Genomic DNA, 18,765 nt, shown 5'->3' with positions numbered 1-18,765 from the left:
GTCATCCTGTGACCCTGGCCTCCTGTGAGACCCTGGCCTCCTGTATGCGATCCTGTCCTCCTGTGAGACCCTGTCATCCTGTGACCCTGGCCTCCTGTGAGACCCTGGCCTCCTGTATGCGATCCTGTCCTCCTGTGAGACCCTGTCATCCTGTGAGACCCTGGCCTCCTGTGAGACCCTGGCCTCCTGTATGCGATCCTGTCCTCCTGTGAGACCCTGTCATCCTGTGAGACCCTGGCCTCCTGTATGCTATCCTGTCCTCCTGTGAGACCCTGTCATCCTGTGACCCTGGCCTCCTGTGAGACCCTGGCCTCCTGTATGCGATCCTGTCCTCCTGTGAGACCCTGTCATCCTGTGACCCTGGCCTCCTGTGAGACCCTGGCCTCCTGTATGCGATCCTGTCCTCCTGTGAGACCCTGTCATCCTGTGACCCTGGCCTCCTGTGAGACCCTGGCCTCCTGTATGCGATCCTGTCCTCCTGTGAGACCCTGTCATCCTGTGAGACCCTGGCCTCCTGTATGCTATCCTGTCCTCCTGTGAGACCCTGTCATCCTGTGACCCTGGCCTCCTGTGTGACCCTGGCCTGCTGCATGTGACTACTGTGGCATGCATTCTTCAGTGAACCAGATTTACCTTCTCTGACACTGTAAGACTGCACTGGGGAATATTTCACATAAAGAAGCTTTCACACAGTGTGTTCTTGAGGAGACAATAAAAGACGGACAAGTAAGTTTGGGATCTGAACTCCAGTCTCTTACCACAGTTACTGATAGAATGTTAAACTGTTCTGAGAAGCTCTGCAATAATGGAGCTCACCTGACTTTGTTTAGCCTGGTGGTTTTCAAGCATTTGACCTCAGAGACTTTTGGGTAACACCCTGTTGATAGCCACCCCTCTCCCCACCAGCAACTGCGGTTTTTTCCCAGAACACACTTGGGAGACGCTGACATAAATCATTCACCTGAGCACAGACCTGTGCAAGAGTCACTCTCACTTCTCAAATGACATTTCGGAACTCCTGTTTTGAAAATCATCTGACTGGATTTCCGTAAGGATGGTTTCAGTTTTACAGATGTTTGAGAAATCAGTCCATAAATAATGAAGTACTACAAGCCATTAACATTTGGAAAAGGAAGCGAACCCTCCTTGCTCTTCCTCCTACATATATCATGAATAGATAGGGTCTCAATATCATTGAGCCAGTGTTATCAATGTATTATTTATAAAACATAGAAACAATTACATGGAAAAAATATAAATTGTTCCAAGTGGAAATTCAACAATTCAGGGCTTCTTAATGACAAACCTAGGAAATTCGTTCAAGGACCTACTTTAGTAAAACATGATTACCATTTCCTCCGATAAATAGAAGGTTGCTAAGAAACACTCAAGAATGTTGTATGTGTGCATGAAGTAACCTTCACTGGAAACTTGCCCTAACATTATGGAATAAAATTCAGTACAAGGAACGTCTTCAGCTTTATTCACAATGACGTAGTTACTGAAGTAACAACAGAATCTCTTAATGAGGCAGCTTTGGCCCGAACCTCTATCAAGAGGAGCTTTGACGTGATTTACTGTTAATAGTATGTTACTAAACTTGTAGTTTCAAGGAAGACCTGTCAAAGGACAAGTAACAAGACATTAGAGTGTCCTTGTCCCAGTGTCTGCTCCTCCATCCTGTAGGGCCAGAAACCTACACAGTTCCCACAGAGGTAACCGGGCTCCAGAGGATGCACCAATGCCAACCAAACTCTAAAGGAACCACTTAAATGGTTCCTTTTTAAAAAGTTCTAGTCAGTGACTTCCCAAGTGATCCAGTGGCTAAGACTGCATTCCCAGTGCAGAGGCCTGGGTTCCAATCCTGGTCAGAGAGCTAGATCCCACATGCCTCCACTAAAGAGTTCCTATGCACAGCTAGAGAATTCTGCATGCCACAACTAAGACCTAGAAATAAAAAAAAATATAAGTTATCAATCCGAAGTGAAAAAAAAATTATGATTGACACCTGGGATCTCAGAGCGATCTTGATCTCCTTTTCTTGAGCAGAAACTATCCACCACCAACAGAAGACCTACCTAGACTTTAAAGCGCTCCACAGAGGCTGTTGCTGTGGCCTTTCTCCGGCCCCCCATCATCTGTGCTCTGTGTGCATCCCTCCTGAAGATCCCTTCCGCAACACACAGACACGTAGACACACAGAGATGACCAGACCGCACTTCCCAGCTGTAACAGAGGTCATCACTGGCCTGTCTGACCCCTCGGGCAGGCCTGGCACTACAGCTCTCAAATTCTGGCTCACTGAGGTGTGACTGCAAATGTTTCAAGGAATCCAGACAGTCACCAAAAGTATCAGAAGGGATGGCATCGTCAGTATCCCACTCACCCCCCACTGCTTACAGTGCTTCTCACAGTAGGTGGCTGGCACTCTCCACGGAGATCTCAGCCAGGGGGAGCTCCCATCAACCAGAGAGGGCTACCTGCAGACAAGACGCATCACCTGGGTCTTCATTCTGCCTCTCCTGGGCCCAGCAGAGCCGATGCAGCATCCTCCCCTCTCACATTCAAGGCGGCCTCCTCCACGGTCCTCCCCCACTCCTGGAGTAGAATCTGAAGCCCCTTCCCACCAGACACTGTATTATGTTCCTACCGTTGTAGGGAGACTGTTGTATCACACTGACAGTTCTGCCAGTGTTGGTCCTCACTCTCCTCAGCCTCCTTACCTGTAAGATGGGGACAGTAGTCAAACCTATCTTTATAGTGTCTGTTGGGCAGTCTGATGCGCGGAAGTGGCCGTAGGGGCTGGGTGCCCGATCCAGGGAAAGAAATGAGTGCAATGTCAGGTGCATTCCTGTGCAGGTTCCCCCCCGTGGGTCACTGGAGTCACTGGAAGCTTCTCGGAGCAAGCGTGGCATGTAGACACACCCTCAGGACAGTCGGGCCCGCGTAGTCCAACATGGACCAAGAGGCGGCGTGGAAGCTTAGATAATGCGGTTACTAAGACCACAAGGGCGGCCCCCCACCCCACGAGGGCCGCCCCCAGCCCTGCCCACGTCCCCGCCGCCACTTCCCCGAGGTGGTCCCCGCGCTCCTCCTGGCCCCGGGGGATGACACCGCGCTCACCTTCCGCAGAAACGCCATCCTCGGCCTGTACTGCTGGCCTTGGTATCGGATGGTCATCCTGGCCCCTGGGACTCAGAACCGGGACGCACGGGACGGAAGGGGAAGCCCCCGGAGAGCGCGCCCGCCGCCCGGAGCCCGGGCGGAGCGAGGCTGCCCGCCGCGCCCCCGGCCCGCACCCATGGGAGCCCGAATCCGCGCCGGCCAATCAGGGTGTCGCGCCAGCGCGGGCGAGCGCTGCACTGGCGCCCACCTGGCGCCAGGGGACGGTGTCGGGCCGGCGGGCCGGGGGCGCCGCAGGTGAGGTGCGCCCCGGGCGCCCGCAAGCTCTGTGGTCCACGGCCAGCTAGGGCCCAGCACCAAGGCCCGGGGGGCGTGAAAAAGAGTGCGCCCCGGGACGTGGATCCCTGGCTGGGCTGCCACCAGCTTCCTGCATGGGCCTTGGCAAGCTGCTTGAACTTTGAGCGTCTGTCTCCTCATCTCGCTGGAAAAAAGTGAGTGGATGGAAAGTGACGCCTGTGTGTCGGGCGCTGCGAGGACAGAATGAATAACTCGGTGAACCGGCAGTGGAGTGCGGTTAGCGGGGAGGAATGCAGCTCCCTGCCAGGTGGACTGGCTCTGAACCCCAGAACTCGAGTGAAATCTCAAGCCAGTTACGCAGCCTTGCTCTGCTTCATTCTCCCTGTCTCAGCGGTGACATTGCTGCCCCCTCCTGTGAGTTTTTCTTTGGGAGGGGAGTTTTGGTTTTGGTTTTAGGATACCTGAGCTAATACATGTGAAAAGCATTTAGCAAATATATGTGGAATCTAAAAGAGTGATACTAATCAACTGATTTACTAGACAGAGACAGACTCACAGACACAGAAAACAAACATGGTTACCAAAAGGGAAAGGGGGGAGGGATAAAATTAGGAATGTGAAATTAACATACACACTGTGTGTGTGTGTGTGCGCGCGCACGCTATGTCCAACTCTTTGCGACCCCATGGACTTTCGCGCCCCGCCCCAGGCTCCTTTGTCCATGGGATTCTTCAGGCAAGAATACTGCAGTGGGTTGCCATTTTCTCCTCCAGGGGATCGTCCCAAATCAGGGATCAAAGCCGCATCTCCTGCGCTGCTGGTGGATTCTCTACTGCTGAGCCGCCAGCAAGCCCACACTCGTTGTTCAGTCACTAGGTCGTGTCCGACTCTTCGCGACCCCGTGGACCCCGGCACACCAGGCTACTCTGTCCTCTGCTGGCTCCCGGAGCTTGCTCAAATTCATGTCCTTTGAGTCAGTGATGCCATCCATCCACCTCATCTTCTGCCACCCCCTTCTCCTGCCCTCAGTCTTTCCCAGCATCAAGGTCTGTTCCAATGAGTCAGCTCTTCACATCGGGTGACTAAAGTATTGGAGCTTCAGCTTCGGCATCAGTCCTTCCAATGCATATTCAGGGTTGATTTCCTTTAGGATGGACTGGTTGGATCTCCTTGCAGTCCAAGGTATTCTCCTGTCTTCTCCAACACCACAGTTCAAAGGCATCAGTTCTTCGGCACTCAAACTTTTCTATGGTTCAACTCTCACATCCATACATGACTACTAGAAAAACCATAGCTTTGACTAGATGGACCTTTGTTGGCAAAGTAATGACTCTGTTTTTAATACATTGTCTTGGTTTGTCATAGCTTTTCTTCCAAGGAGCAAGCGTCTTTTAATTTCATGGCTGCAGTCACCAGCCACAGTGACTTTGGAGCCCAAGAAAATTAAATCTGACACTGTTTCCATTGTTTTGCCATCTATTTGCCATGAAGTGATGGAACCAGATGCCATGATCTTCATTTTTTGAATGCTGAGTTTTAAGCCAGATTTTTCACTCTCCTCTTTCACCTACGTCAAGAGACTCTTTAGTTCCTCTTCACTCTCTGCCATAAGGGTGGTGTCATCTGCATATCTGAGGTTGTTGATATTTTTCCTGGCAATCTTAATTCCAGTTTCTGCTTCATCCAGCCCAGCATTTCATGTGATGTACTCTGCATAGAAGTTAAATAAGCAGAGTGACAACATACAACCTTGATGTACTCCTTTCCCAATTTTGAACCAGCCCATCCTTCCATGTCCGGTTCTAACTGTTGCCTCTGGACCTGCAAACTGGTTTCTCAGGAGGCAGGTCAGGTGGTTTGATACTCCCATCTCTTCAAGAATTTCCCACAGTTTGATCCACACAAAGGCTTTGGCATAGTCAATGAAGCAGAAAGAGATGTTTTCCTGGAATTCCCTTGCTGTTTCTATGATCCAGTAGATGTTGGCAATTTGATCTCTGGTTCTGCCTTTTCTAAATCCAGGTTGTTTATCTGGAAGTTCTCAGTTCATGTACTGTTGAAGCCTAGCTTGAAGAATTTTTGAGCATCTTTGCTAGGATGTGAAATGAGCACAATTGTGCAGTAGTTTGAATTCTTTGGCATTGCCTTTCTTTGGAATTGGAATGAAAACTGACCTTTTTCAGTCCTGTGGCCACTGCTGAGTTCTCCAAATTTGCTGGCGTATTGTGTACAACACTTTTACAACATTATCTTTTAGGATTTTAAATAGCTCAGCTGGAATTCTATCACCTCCACTAGCTTTGTTTGCAGTGATGCTTCCTAAGGCCCACCTGACTTCACACTCCAGGATGTCTGGCTCTAGGTGAGTGACCACACCATCGTGGTTATCCCAGGTCACACTACTATATATAAATAAAATAGATGATCAACAAGGACCTACTGTATATAGCACAGAATATTAATGAGGGCTTCCCAGGTGGTGCAAGAGCAAAAAAATCTGCCTGCCAATGCAGGAGACACAAAAGACTCAAGTTTGATCCCTGGGTCAGGAAAATCCCCGGAGCAGGAAAGGGCAACCCATTCCAATATTGTTGCCTGAAAAACTCCTTGGACAGGGGAGCCTGGCTGGCTACAGTTCATGGGGTTGCAAAGAGAGGCTGTACTCAATAACCTATAATAACCCAAATGGGAAATAATCTGAAAAAGAATGGACATATATATTTATATGTAGAACTGAATCACTTCGCTGCATACCTGAAACTAACACAGCAGTGTAAATCAACTATACTCCAATATAAAATGTTAAAATGTTTTGAAAATACTTAGAACCGTGACTGACAAATGGTGAATGTCGGATAAACCACAGTTCTCATGTGTTTCGGGGGACTGTTAAAAATTACCGTCGCTGGTGGCTCCATTACACCCGTCGTCTGAGTCCTGTGTCTTCCCAGAATAATGTGAGAACTCTTGGACTAGTCAGTGGAGGTGAGAGAATAGGATCAGAAGTCAGATTATGTGGGATCACATCTCCACACTGCTACTTACTAACCAGCGAACGGTGTGACTCTGGGCAAGTTACTTAACCCCTCTGTGAAATGGGAATGGCACAATGACTGCCCACGTGATAGACAGGACGCAAATCAATAGATGCCAGTTGTGACTGTTATTAATATCAGTGTCATTGCTGACAGTATAATAGAAAGAGCACAAAGTGAATGAAAATAGTCTCATCTTGACAGCCACTTCTCTCCCCCTGTCGTCAATTTCTTCATCTGTAAAGGAGTGACTCGAGCTCCCTCCCAGTCTCCGACAGGGCGAGCCCTCCCAGGTCTAGCAGCAGCGTTCTGTGAAAAACGGGGACCTGCCTAGAGCTGGGCAGCCAAGGGCAGCGGGTGACGCCGTGGCAGAGAGGGGACGTGGGCAGCTGCTGTCAGAGGCGCAGACAACAAACAGGTTACCAGATAATCAGGTTCCCATCCCAGCGGAAGAGCTGAGTTCCTGCTAAGCTGCTCTGACATCTCAGCTCCGGGCTGAAGTGCTAGAATAGCCCAGCTCCAAGGGCTGGTTGACTCATCGGGAAATGACTTGGCCGAAAGCCAGCAGATGTGACGTCAGCCCGGCCAGGCGGCCGGGAAAGCCCCGCTTCAGCTTCAGCCGGGCTCCCAGACTCACAGGGATGGGGAAAGCAGAATGATCTCAGAATCCCATAACTGGCGAACCTGTCTCCCCACTCTTTTATTTGTTGACTTGGGCTTTCTGTTTTCTCGGTTATGTTAGATGGTGACTTGTCTATTATGAGATTGTGTGTGTGTATAGTTTCCTTGAGAATCAGATTTTATTGAAAAGATAGAACGTTAAGATCATCTGGTCACTGGATATTTCTGCTGTTTAAATTACTTAACATCTGTGAGGGGCTCTGTCAACTAGGAGAGGACTTCAGGTGTGTAGAGTGACCGCCTGTATCCCTTTCTGTCGCCCGTTGTCCTGGAGAGGCTCGTGGTGTCCTCTGGCACTTCTGTAAGGTGACTTTGCTCAGATGATAAATCGAATGGCCACCCTCATCACCCCACAGTTGACTGCTCCAACAAGGATCTCATCAAGTGTCCTCATTTCCCAGATGAAGGGGACGAGCTAGGGTGCGAAGAAGGAACGTAATCAGGACTCAGGACACCTGGATGCTGATTCCAAATCTACCACTGACCCACTGGGGACGTCATGCAAGACTCATCACCTCGGGGAATCCCAGTCCCCGGTCAGAGTTGTTCAGCGTTCCCCAGAGTCTGCTCTTCAACCTTCTCAAACTTTAATGTACAGAGCAGTCCCCCAGGGATCTTGTAAAAATGCAGATTCTGGCTCAACAGGTTGGGGTGAGACTGTGTGCTAACCACTAGACCAGCAGGGCACTCCTTCCTTGTCTTGATTTCTAATTTATAGTTTACCATTTTATATTAAGGCTTCCCTGGTGGCTCAGATGGTAAAAAAAAAAAAAAAAAAAAAAAAATCCGGCTGCAATGCAGGAGACCTGGATTGGATTGCTGGTTTGGGAGGATCCCCTGGAGGAGGGCATGGCAACCCACTCCAGTATTCTTGCCTGGAGAATCCCCATGGACGGAGGAGCCTGGCGGGCTACAGTCCACGGGGTCGAAAAGAGTCGGACACAGTGAACAACTAAGCACACACACACATTTTATAGTACGTACCTCCTGTCTACCGCGCTCACCCAACTGTGAGAAGAGGCATAAAGTGAAAGTGAAAGTAGCTCAGTCGTGTCTGACTCTTTGCAACTGACCCCATGAACTGTAGCCTTCCAGGTTCCTCTGTCCATGGAATTCTCCAGGCCAGAACACTGGGGTGGGTAGCCTTTCCCTTTTCCAGGGGATCTTCCCAACCCAGAGATCAAACCCAGAGATCTCCGCATTGCAGGAGGGTTGTTTACCATCTGAGCCGCCAGGGAAGCCCGGAAAGAGGCAGGGTATAAATGAATCAAGAATGGATGAGTACTGGATTAAGTGGACTCGCGTCCAAATGACCACATTCCCGGCTCCTCCTTAGTCCCCAGTTGTATGTCACAGGATTCACCTAATGGCATCCTACTAAAAATCATAATGACCTGGCTGATGACACTGACGACATAGTATTTACATTTTCAAAGATGCCAAATAAAATAATGGCCAATACATTATGAAATAACATTTGCCTCCAAAAATTCTTGCCAGTCTGAGCTTCCACCGGTGTGCTTTCAAATGCCCACATTGAATCGGCATCTCCGGGCAAATCTACAGTGTGAGGGTTTCCAGCGGTTACCAGAAGTCATTACAGGAACAAGTCATGTGAATTTCTTTTCGAAAAAAATCTGACTTGACCCTAAACTACTGTCAAGATAGTGTCTATTCTGTCTAACAAACACCACAAAAGAAATTTCTTTCCAAGTTTAGTTCCCTGAAGACAGAAATCACAATGTATCCTTTTCCGTGATTAAAAAGAGATATGCACCCAGGCATTTCCTACCCTGAGCCGTAGAACAAATCTGGCATCAGGCTCTCTTGCAAGAACTGGAATGAATGTTCAATTTTTCGCTTTTTTCCTCCAATCTGTCTTCCTATTTGAATTCATGTACGATTGGTTTCATTCTCTGGGTTTTGGTCTTTTGGTCAGCCAAAACTCCTTTTTAGAATGACTTGGGATAGAAATAAACTGTATTTGAGTAGCGAATGGGAGTTGACTTGATGAATTGGACACGGTTCGGGGAGAAAGGAAAAACTGAGCAGTCAAAATGGTCTTCAAGATAAATGACTATATTCGTCCAATTGTTTGTTGAACCTACATCGTTTTATTTTAGTCCAAGATGCATGAGAGAAGGAGAACAGTGTGGTGAAAATACATTGCAGTTTGATGAAAACTTGCTTTCCTTGCAAGACAATTGATTAGATCACGCCTGTCTATCTAAACCAATCAGCTCAGCTCAGAAGTAACAGGACGTCTTGTTTCTCAACCCGAGCTGCACCTCCAGGTAATGTGGGTGAGTGAGTGCTTCCAGGTGAGGTGGGTGAGTGAGTGGGTCAGGGATGGATGAAGCAGGTAGGAACGTAGGAATGTGGCTGGCTGCCAGGACTTCAGGAATTCCACTTAGAATGATCAGAGCCAAGGGAGACCTCCTAGTCGCCTCCAGGATGCCCCTCTATAATAAGGAATGGTTCCCCTCTGTCTTCTCCATCCTAAGGAGAAGAGCTCTTGCAGTGAGTCTGGGGCACACACTTCCCAGAAACACCTGCTAGAAATTATCAAAGGCAAATAGGACCATGTTGTCCCATCCTCTGTTCCCCAGAAGACATCACACTCTGCCTTCCGTCAACAGGAGTCAGGTGGACTCTGCTTGAGAAAATTGACATCTTTGATTTTACAAGTCTCCTTGTTCCCCTGTAAATGTATGCTCACTCCTGAAAATATAGAAATAGAAGCAAATTTTTGAACTTCACATCTAATCTAGGAAAAGAAGTTTGAGTGAGTTGAAGTGGAATGGAGGAGGGAAAGGGGTGGACTGGAGCCCCTGGATTTATTATTTTTTAATGTGGACAATATTTAAAGTCTTTATTGAGTGTGTTACAATATTACTTCTGTTTTATGTTTTGGCTTTTTTGGCCTTGAGGCCTATGGGATCCTAGCTCCCTGACCAGGGATCAAACCCACACCCCCTTTGTTGGGGGGCTAAGTCTTAACCACTGGGCCTGCAGGGAAGTCCCAGGTGTGTTTTAAAGACTTGGTCTTCATGTCACATGGATGCCCTCCCCACCCGCTCCGTGTTCAAGAGAGAACCTGAATACCGCCAGAGGCCTGGCCCAGAACTAGGAAGGGGCGGAGATGAGGTTCCAACCCAGCAGTCCAGGTCCGAAGTCCAGAGGAACCGCGGCGGGGCTCTGCGACTCCCATGTGAAGTGCTTGTGGAATAAAGACGAGGAGGCACGAGGGGGCTGAAGGCCGCTCCCACCCCGACTCAGCCCTCCGCTCCCACTGTCCTGGGGGCGGGTGACTCATCCCGTGGGCAAGCCCTTCCCCCCGCCCAACCTCCCCGACCCGGGCCTTCCCACAGGTAGCATCTCTCCAGCGCTGCTGCCCTGAGAAGCCCTGCCCTGGGCCAGCCCGGAGATCCCGTCTCCTTCCGGCTTTCCACAGGCCCGCTGGACCCCCAGACCAAGCGCAGGTCCCCAGCTTCACCCTTATCAGAGAGTCCTTTTAACTGTGATGCTCCTGAGTCAGGGGCTTTCCAAGGTTCCCGCCCTGCTTCCTTCCGGGTCTTCCTGGGAAGAGCCCCTCCGGAGGGCTCAGGAAGCTGACCGACGGCAGGAAGTGAAGACAGAAGACGCACCTGCGAGGGCCGGTTTCCAGGCCACCAGTTTCACTTTCTTTATTTAGACGGGGAACTTCGGTCACACCTCCCCCGCTCCTCTGCCCCCGCTACCCCTGCCCTCCCCCCGCCCCCCTCTCTCCCCAGTAACGTGAGCAGCACCTTGACCTTGGGGACAGCAGTCCTATCCTCCTGCCTCCTCGCTCTTTGGGTAGGCAGCTTTTCTGGGACCAAAGCCAAGGCTGCCCTGCAGACACCAGGCTTTTTTTTTTTTAATCCAAACTCAGAGAATTTATCTTCGGCGAGGACTGCCAGCATCCCTCCCGCAAAGACCTACTGTGGCTCCCTAGTGCCTCCGGGAGAAGACGGCGCCCCTCCCCTGACACCCCAAGGCCATGGGGATCTGAGCTCATTTTCCAGCCAGTGCTGCCCCTCACCCTCCCGAACCCCCCCCCCCCCACCTCGGCTTTTGGCTCATGTTGGACCTACGGCCGGCTCTGGCCTCTCCCCTGCCAGAGTCTGACCGAGGCGGCCCCGAAGCCCCCAGAGCGCTTCCTTCCTCCTCCGCGCTGGCCCGCGCCCGCGTGTGACACACAGCTGCCAGGGGCCCGGGTCCCCGCTGCACTGTGGGCGTCCCCGGGGGAGAGCGGGGTGCCGGGACAACTTCCTGTCAACCCCCTTCCGGCCCCTGCATCGCACACTCTCCACCCCCATGGGGCCCCCTTTCTAAACGAACTGCCCTCTGCCCCCAAGAACTCCAAGCAGCAGCCCCCGCAGGGCCTCCCCCTGCGCCCCCCCCATCCCCACCCCCACGCCCAGGCTGGAAGCCCCGCTCCCCTGGGGCTCCCGCCCTCCGCCCCTCCGCTTCCTCCCACTGCCAGGCTCTCCCCCACGGGCAGTCTCTCGTCCTCCACGTTGTCTTGTGTGCCTTCAGAGCCCCCGGCGCTGTGCCACGCTTCCCAGCTTCACAGGCCCCCGGGGACCCTGCTGCCCCCGCGTCAGCCGCCCACCCCACCCCCCGCCGCACCGGGACCCTGTCCTCACCCAGAGACGCGCGCCCTTCAGAGTCTGAAGTCCGGCTCCGGGCCCTGCGAGCCGGCTTCGCCCCTCCGGCTCCTCCCCAGCCCCCCATAACACCCCTCCGACTCCTCCCCCGGCCCCCCAACGCCCCTCCGGCCCTCCCCCGACCCCCTGACACCCTCTGACTCCTCCCCCGCCCCCTTGACGCCCCTCCTGCCCTGCCCTTCCCCTCGGGTCCTCGGGCCCCCAGGGGCCGCGCTTCCTGCCCGGTTCGCTGGACGCCAGGTCAGCCGGCAAACGCACTTCTCCAGGGCCTCAAGTCCCCCGGGCGAGGGAATGAGAGACCCGGGAGGAAAACCCGGCTGTGGAATCTGGTCAGCGGGACCCCAGGTCACGTCTGATCCGGGTCCTCAAGATACTCATCGCCCCTGACCTTGGCGGGGCCCCAAGGCTCGACCACACCCCTGGGCACACCTCACCCCTCTGATTCTCTGTAGGAAGCGTGGCACCCTTGACCTTTAACCCCATCCCTGCCCTGACCCATCCTCACCGACCCCTGCCAGAGGGTGAAGCTGTCCTGCTGGAGGCCTCCGCCTCCCCGCGGGCGCTCCCCTCCGCTTGCTTCCCTCACCACCTTGGCCCCGCTCCACCCTGTCTGTCTCTGACTCTGGTTCTGTCTCCTTCTCCCTTGGCTGGGGGACTTGCTAAGAATAGTCTGATGAGGCCAGCTGTGTCCCCCCAAAAGATGGACCCAAGTCCTGACCCCCGCACACGTGAGAATGTGACGTGATAGAGAAACAGGGTCTGTACAGACAAAATCGAATTAAAATGAGGTCAGCCAGACCCTATTCCAGTATGACTGGTGTCTTTACAAGAAGGGGAAATTTGGACGCAAGGAAGATGACATGAACACCCAGAGGAAGAAGTGGCCGTGGGAGCGGAACGGTGTGCCTGCCGGCACGGCGTGTCCAAAAGTTCGGCCACCACAGACGCCGAACAAGCAAAGGAGGCTCCCGGTCTCCAGCTGGCCACCCCGGGAGTTCGGGCTTGTGGCCCCCAGGCCGCGGGGGGGGGGGGGTTGCGAGTCCCCCAGTGCTGGTGCTGTGTGGCCGGAGCCCTGGGGACTCGATCAGCTGGGGGGCCTCGCCACCGTCGGCCCCGCAGGCAGAGGCTCCGGGGACTCTGCTGGGCTCTTGTGTTCCCAAGGGTGCCGCACGGCTCCCTGGAGAGAAGCCGGCTGGACTCCAGGGCCTGGGCTTTCCTTCCCCTTCCTTCGTCTTCCCAGAAGCCCCTGGAACAGACGTAAGGCACCTCTCCCCATGCGGCCTGGCACCCCGCTTCCAGAGGCCGGCAGGTTAACACTGACAGCCCTGAGCTCCGCCTGCCCAGGGGAAATGGGGCGTGGCCTCCTCCCAGCCCCGCCTCCCACCCCCACACTTCCATCACCGCCCCACCTTCCCCCTATAGTCCGACCTCGTCCTGTCCTCGCTGGCCCTTAGCTCCTGGGGAGCAGGAGCCTGTGGCATTCACCCTTATAGTCTGCTCCCGCCCCTCCCCACATGTTCGGGAAGTCCGGGAAGGCACACCTGTAAAGAGATGGTTGAGCAGGCGGGGCCCCGGCGGAGGGCCCCTAAAGGGCACGCAGAACCTTGCTCAGGCCAGGCTCCCTGCAGCGGGCCCCGGGGAACCCAGGATCCAGTTTGTCAGGAGACACACCCCCTCTTTTCCCCAAATTGCCCCCGCCTGGACCCACAGGCCCCCAGGCAGCACTGGGAGGGAGCGGGCGTTGAGGTGAGCAGTAACGTTGAGCTTTCCAGTAACCTGGCTGTCAGAGCATCTCGGAGCCAGCGCCTGACAGGTAGACTGAAACCCCAGGCCCTGGCAGGAGCGAGGGCCCCAGACGGGCAGGACCGAAGCCTGGAGCATCAGGGAACAGGAGCGGCTACAGGTCACACCCAGGCCCGAGCTACGCAGGGCCCTGGTCTCTCTCGGTCACTCGATGAGACAGCTCCATGCCACGCAAGCAAGGCCAGGGGAGGTCAAGGCAAGACCAGGAAGTGGACTTTAATAGCTTCCTTATATCTGGGTAGGAAGTTCGAGTTGATAAGGAAGTTGGAATCAAGCGCCCCAGCTGGAAGAGGCGTCCGTAAAGGAAACGTTGGGGTAGGAGATAGTCTGTGTTGACACAGCGCTCCAGCCGGGTCTGCAGCTTACACTGACTGCATCCTAGGCCGCCTGACCTAGAAAGAAACCCAGATCTGGTGCCCAGCCAGCACCCGGGGGAAGTGCCCGTGAGTCCAGAGCTGCTGGATGTGCCCAGGAGCGAGGCCACTCTGCACACGCCGCCCTGACGATGGACCCGCCACACACGACCGTCACTTAGCGTCGCCTTCGTGTCCTGCACAGAACTACCTGCTCAGCTCCTCCAAGTCTACTCGTCAAGACAATTTAAAAAAATGCTTGTGAATCAGTGTGAGGTCCCCATGTGCCTCCCATGGGCAGTTGAATGAGTTGCAGCCCCCAGGGCACCCCGCGCGTCTAGGTGGGATGGCCAGGGTCAGGCATTTCCGGATTTCAATCAGCATCACCCCTTGAGTGCGACCTTGATGAGTGCCCCTGATGGCTGGGAGTTTCAGTCTACCCATCCAGGAAATGGGAATAGGGCTTGCCCAGCACAGAGCAAGAGCTTACTGATGATGAACTTCCAGCAGCATCATCTCCTTATTCCGCTGTCATTCAGGGCCTCCTGGTTTTTCCCCAGCCCGGAATGCTCACCTTCCCAGCCCCTCCTTCCTCTTCTTTTCTTTCAAAACAACTTGAATACCTTCCACCTGATTCCCAAGGCCCCATCTGGGCTCCCAGGCTGGTGGACTTGCCTGAACACATCAGCTGTCCCTACTCCCGACTTAGCGCCCTGATAGCTGGTTGACCAGTTGGCCTCATCCACTGTGCCATCCCTGTAACGGCCCTCCCCTCTGAGTCTATAATACAGGGTACAGTGCCCGGCCCACACAGACGCACCCCACATGTCCAGACCAAGCAGTGCTGGACTGGTATCACGGTCCATAGGTCGGTCCCTCCCTATACACCCGCCGCCATTGGCTGGCTTTTGACCTGGACGGTCTGCAGGAGACCAGGGTCACAGTGACTCAGGCCGCTGGAGGATTAGAGGAGCCGGAGAAAAGGGGAGGCTCGCTGGTGGGTGGGGCAGCTCTCCCTTCCAGCAGAGTCTTCCCCCTTCCAACCCAGCGAAGCCCAAAGTCCTGTTAGAAGCCGTGCCTTTCCCCGGGAAGGTATGAGGGGGATTGAAAAGCTAGCCAGGGAGCTGTTGGAGACATGACTTTCCCTCCAACTTCTGATGTCTCCAGCCTGGACCCAGCACCTCCAGGACTTCCCTAGAATTAAGGAGTGTCCTTCACAATCTCAGAGACTCTGGGCAAAGTCTAGGGTCACTGTGTGATTCAGAGGGTGGAGTAGATGTCATAAATCACACATTTGTTTTAAAACACACACACACACGCACACACACACCAGTCTCCTGGGCCTGCATTCAGTCCTTTCCCAGGAGAGGAGCTTTCTGACGGACAGAAGCACCCTGGCTCCTTAAGCCTTTCAGGGTCAGCCCACGGGCAGCCCCCACGCCTCCCAGCGCCTCTGCCTCTGTCCCTGCCCTCACTAAAGAGCCAGCCTGGCGGGCTACAGTCCGTGGGGTCACAGAAGAGTCTGACAGGACATAGCGACTAAACAGTAACAACACGCTTTGTATTTTTTTCAACCTTCATATTTATGTAACAGAATCATTAACCACTTTCAATCCCCAATGCATAGTGGCAAACGCTACATTATGTGACACCTCTGTGGGGCCAGGCAGGCACCCTGCCAGGTGCTTTACACGTTACTCTCAGCAGCCCAGGGACGTGAGGGCAGAATTAGTTCCACTTTTCAGATAACAGAAATGAAGCTCTGGTGTCTGCTGACTAAGGCTCCTCGCTCCCGACACAGGGGCCTGGGTTCCATCTCTGGTCAGGGAACCGGAGTCCACACGCCGTGACTAAGACCCGGGGCAGCCAAATAAATAAATAAATAAAATTTTTTAAGGAAAAGAAATGAAGCTCAGAGAGTTTGTGTGTGTGTGTGTGTGTTTTTTGCGGGATTCACATGGTAGATGCTGGGAAAGATGGAGGACAAGAGGAGAAGGGGGTGACAGAGGCTGAGATGGTTGGATGGCATCACCCACGCAGTGGGCATGAGTTTGAGCAGGCTCCAGGAGATGGTGAGGGACAGGGAAGCCTGGCGTGCTGCGGTCCACGGGGTCGCAGAGAGGGGGACATGACTCAGCGCCTGAACAAGGACAGCACGGAAGATGCGTGAGGCAGCAGCTGAGCTGGGACCCCACTCGTGCAGTCTCTCCCTGCTGCCCTCAGCAACCCCAGCCTGACCCTGACAGGAGTGGGCAGCGGCTGAGAGGGGTGAGAGCTCAAGTTCTGGCTTCTCCCGTCCCACGGGCATCCGCAGCGTCCTGCCTGCCCCGCGGGGGCGGCCACTTGCCGGATCGCAGCGAGTGGTGGTGCGTCCTCGTCGTCGCAGCAGGCACAGCCTCCGGCTAGCTCAGGTTTCCTGAGCCCCTCTCGAGTGGCGTCCGGCCGTGCCAGGTTAGCGGAGCGGCCCGCAGGATCTGGACTCTGGTTCTGAGCGGTGGGGCGGGGCCATAAGGGTCTCCGGCCACCGCACACACGCCCCTCCAGGCCTGCAGGGCTGCAGCTCCAGCTGGCAGTCATCAGAAATGCAGGGAGACGCCTGGGAGCAGGCAGACGGTGGCCACTCATTTAAATGACACACGTTCAGTGAGTCTTTACCATATGACATGGGATTCCCGGGCTCAGTGCTGAGGCCTCTGCCTGCCAATGCCACAGATGAAGGTCTGATCCCTGGGTCGGGAATAACCCCTGGAGAAGAAAGTGGCAACCCCGCTCCAGTATTCTTGCCTGGAGAAGCCCCATGGAGCCTGGTGGGTACAGTCCATGGGGTCACAGAGAGTCAGACACGACTGAGGTCAAGAGCACGAGCTCACCCAGGTGCCTTGCTGCATGCCGAAGGCACCAGTGAGCGGCTGTGGCCCTGGCCTCGGGGCGCATTCTGGGGCGGTGGGGGAGGGAGCGGAAGTTACTGTCCACTGTGACCAGTGCTCTGAGGGGCACGGGGGCCGGAGAATGCTAGCGCACCGCGGAGGCTGGGAACCTTGATCAGCCTGGGGGGCGGGGGGCAGGGGGAGGGAGGGGGGGAGGGAAACAGTGATGGCGTGGGGGGGGGATAGGGGTGGTGGGGGGGGGTGGGGTGGGGATGGGGGTGGCGGGGGAGGGCCCGGAAGGAAAGCAGTGAGACAGAGGGCCAGGGCCTGGGAAATGCAACAGGGAGAACCCTGGGTGTTGTCTACCACCCAGGGCCAAATGAGAAAAATGGCCGGCACTGGATGCGGGTGGCATGAAATTCACCAGGAGCAATGTCTCCCTAAGAAAACGCTTTTATCCCAGGGACTTCCCAGGCTGTCCAGTGGTTAGGGCCCTGAGCATCCAGTGCAGGGAGCACAGGTTCCATCCCCTGTCGAGGAACTAAGATCTCACATGTTGTTCGATGTGGCCAAAAGGTAAAAACCACCATCATCATCATCATCATCACCAAACTCCCATTTTACAGACAGGAAAAGCCAGGCACGCTATGTTCAGTGAGGTCTCCCCAAGGCCCTGTACCCTGACTCCTTTCCTTCTCTGGGAAAGGAAATGACCAGCAGATGATTTGATCTGCTTCCCGGGATTAAACCAGAGAAGCAGGTGACCTCAACTCATTGCTTAAAGGACTCTTCCCATCACCAGCCGTGTACAAGTGAAGGGCAAACATGAGTGCAGAACTGCCGGCACAGAAGAAAACGCTTCCTCTAGCCTTTACCCCTCCTCATCCTCCCGTGCGCAGTGGGGTGCCCGGCCAGCCCTGGGGGCTGGGGGCGGGAGAAAGGCAGTGACTACTGCAAGAGACAGAGACAGGCCTTCGTGGCTCGGCTCCCAGACTTGGACTCCGTGACTCTGACTCAGCAGCTGGGGTCGCTCCCTGAATCCTGCCTGGAGCCGGCCTGTTCCTTTCGGCAGCGGCTCTCGCAGGAGTTTGGAGACGGTTTGTCGATGGCATTATTCGCCCCGGGAGCCAGGCTGCCAGGGCCTGACTAAGGCCCCGGGGGCCACTCCTCCGTGCCCCTGTGTGGGTGAGCCCTGACCACACGCCGGTCAGCGCCTGGCGGGTTCAGAGGCGAAGGCCAGTCTCGGCGTGCCCCGCGACGCCTGGCTGCCCGCGAGTCAGGAGCACGGTCCACGGGAGCAGCAGGCCCGGACCTGCCAGTCCACGCTCCGAGGGAAAGAGAACCGCACTGGGAGCAGAGGGTGAGGCGATGCGGGCGTCAGCTGAGAGCCCGCACGTCAGCCTCTCTGGAGAAACAGAGCTCACGTCAGAGGGCCTTTGCTGTTACTCGCACAGCGAGCAAGCGAGATGTGAGGGTTCCTCCCGGGATGGGTGTGTGTCTCTCCAAGGCAGGCTTCCGACTCCAGAGAAGCTGAGAGAAGTCACGACTGCTCAACAAGCAGCTCGGGGATCTTCCTTGGAGGCTGAGAAAGACACAGCCAATAATTAAAGTCACGTTTTCCTTCAATAACACCAGCAACAAAAACCACCACGAAGGCAATTCCACATGCCGGGTGTCATACAAAACTTTCCACATGAGAGGCTTACTCTGGTAAGGGCACCATCGCATTTCATAACAAAGGAAGTTGCCTTTTCATTCCGGACTCACATGAAGGGACCATCTGGGGCTTCTGCTGCTGCTAAGTCGCTTCAGTCGTATCCGACCCTGTGCGACCCCATAGACGGCAGCCCTGCAGGCTCCCCCGTCCCTGGGAGTCTCCAGGCAAGAACACTGGAGTGGGCTGCCATTGCCTTCT

The 18,765-nt window shown here is 54.5% G+C and overlaps 1 protein-coding gene across 3 annotated transcripts in view; it reads right to left on the bottom strand.

Annotated features, from left to right (window-relative positions):
* The window catches only part of RGS9 (regulator of G protein signaling 9), a 65,168-nt gene extending 61,805 nt beyond the window's left edge, over nt 1–3,363 (bottom strand). Inside the window, exons 1-2 of one of the 3 annotated variants that reach the window (XM_070480115.1) lie at nt 3,124–3,363; nt 2,651–2,980 (exon numbers count right to left, since the gene is read on the bottom strand). The gene's annotated coding sequence lies outside the window, so the exon portion shown is untranslated. The remainder of the gene's footprint in view (nt 1–2,650; nt 2,981–3,123) is intronic. The other 2 variants (XM_070480118.1, XM_070480117.1) reach the window with 2 other exon arrangements.
* Between the last annotated feature and the right edge of the window lie 15,402 nt (nt 3,364–18,765).

Source organism: Odocoileus virginianus, chromosome 17 (assembly GCF_023699985.2).
Source record: "Odocoileus virginianus isolate 20LAN1187 ecotype Illinois chromosome 17, Ovbor_1.2, whole genome shotgun sequence".
Classification (NCBI taxonomy): domain Eukaryota; kingdom Metazoa; phylum Chordata; class Mammalia; order Artiodactyla; family Cervidae; genus Odocoileus; species Odocoileus virginianus.
Note: the sequence above shows the minus strand (reverse complement) of the source record. Positions and strands in the feature narration are given on the sequence as shown.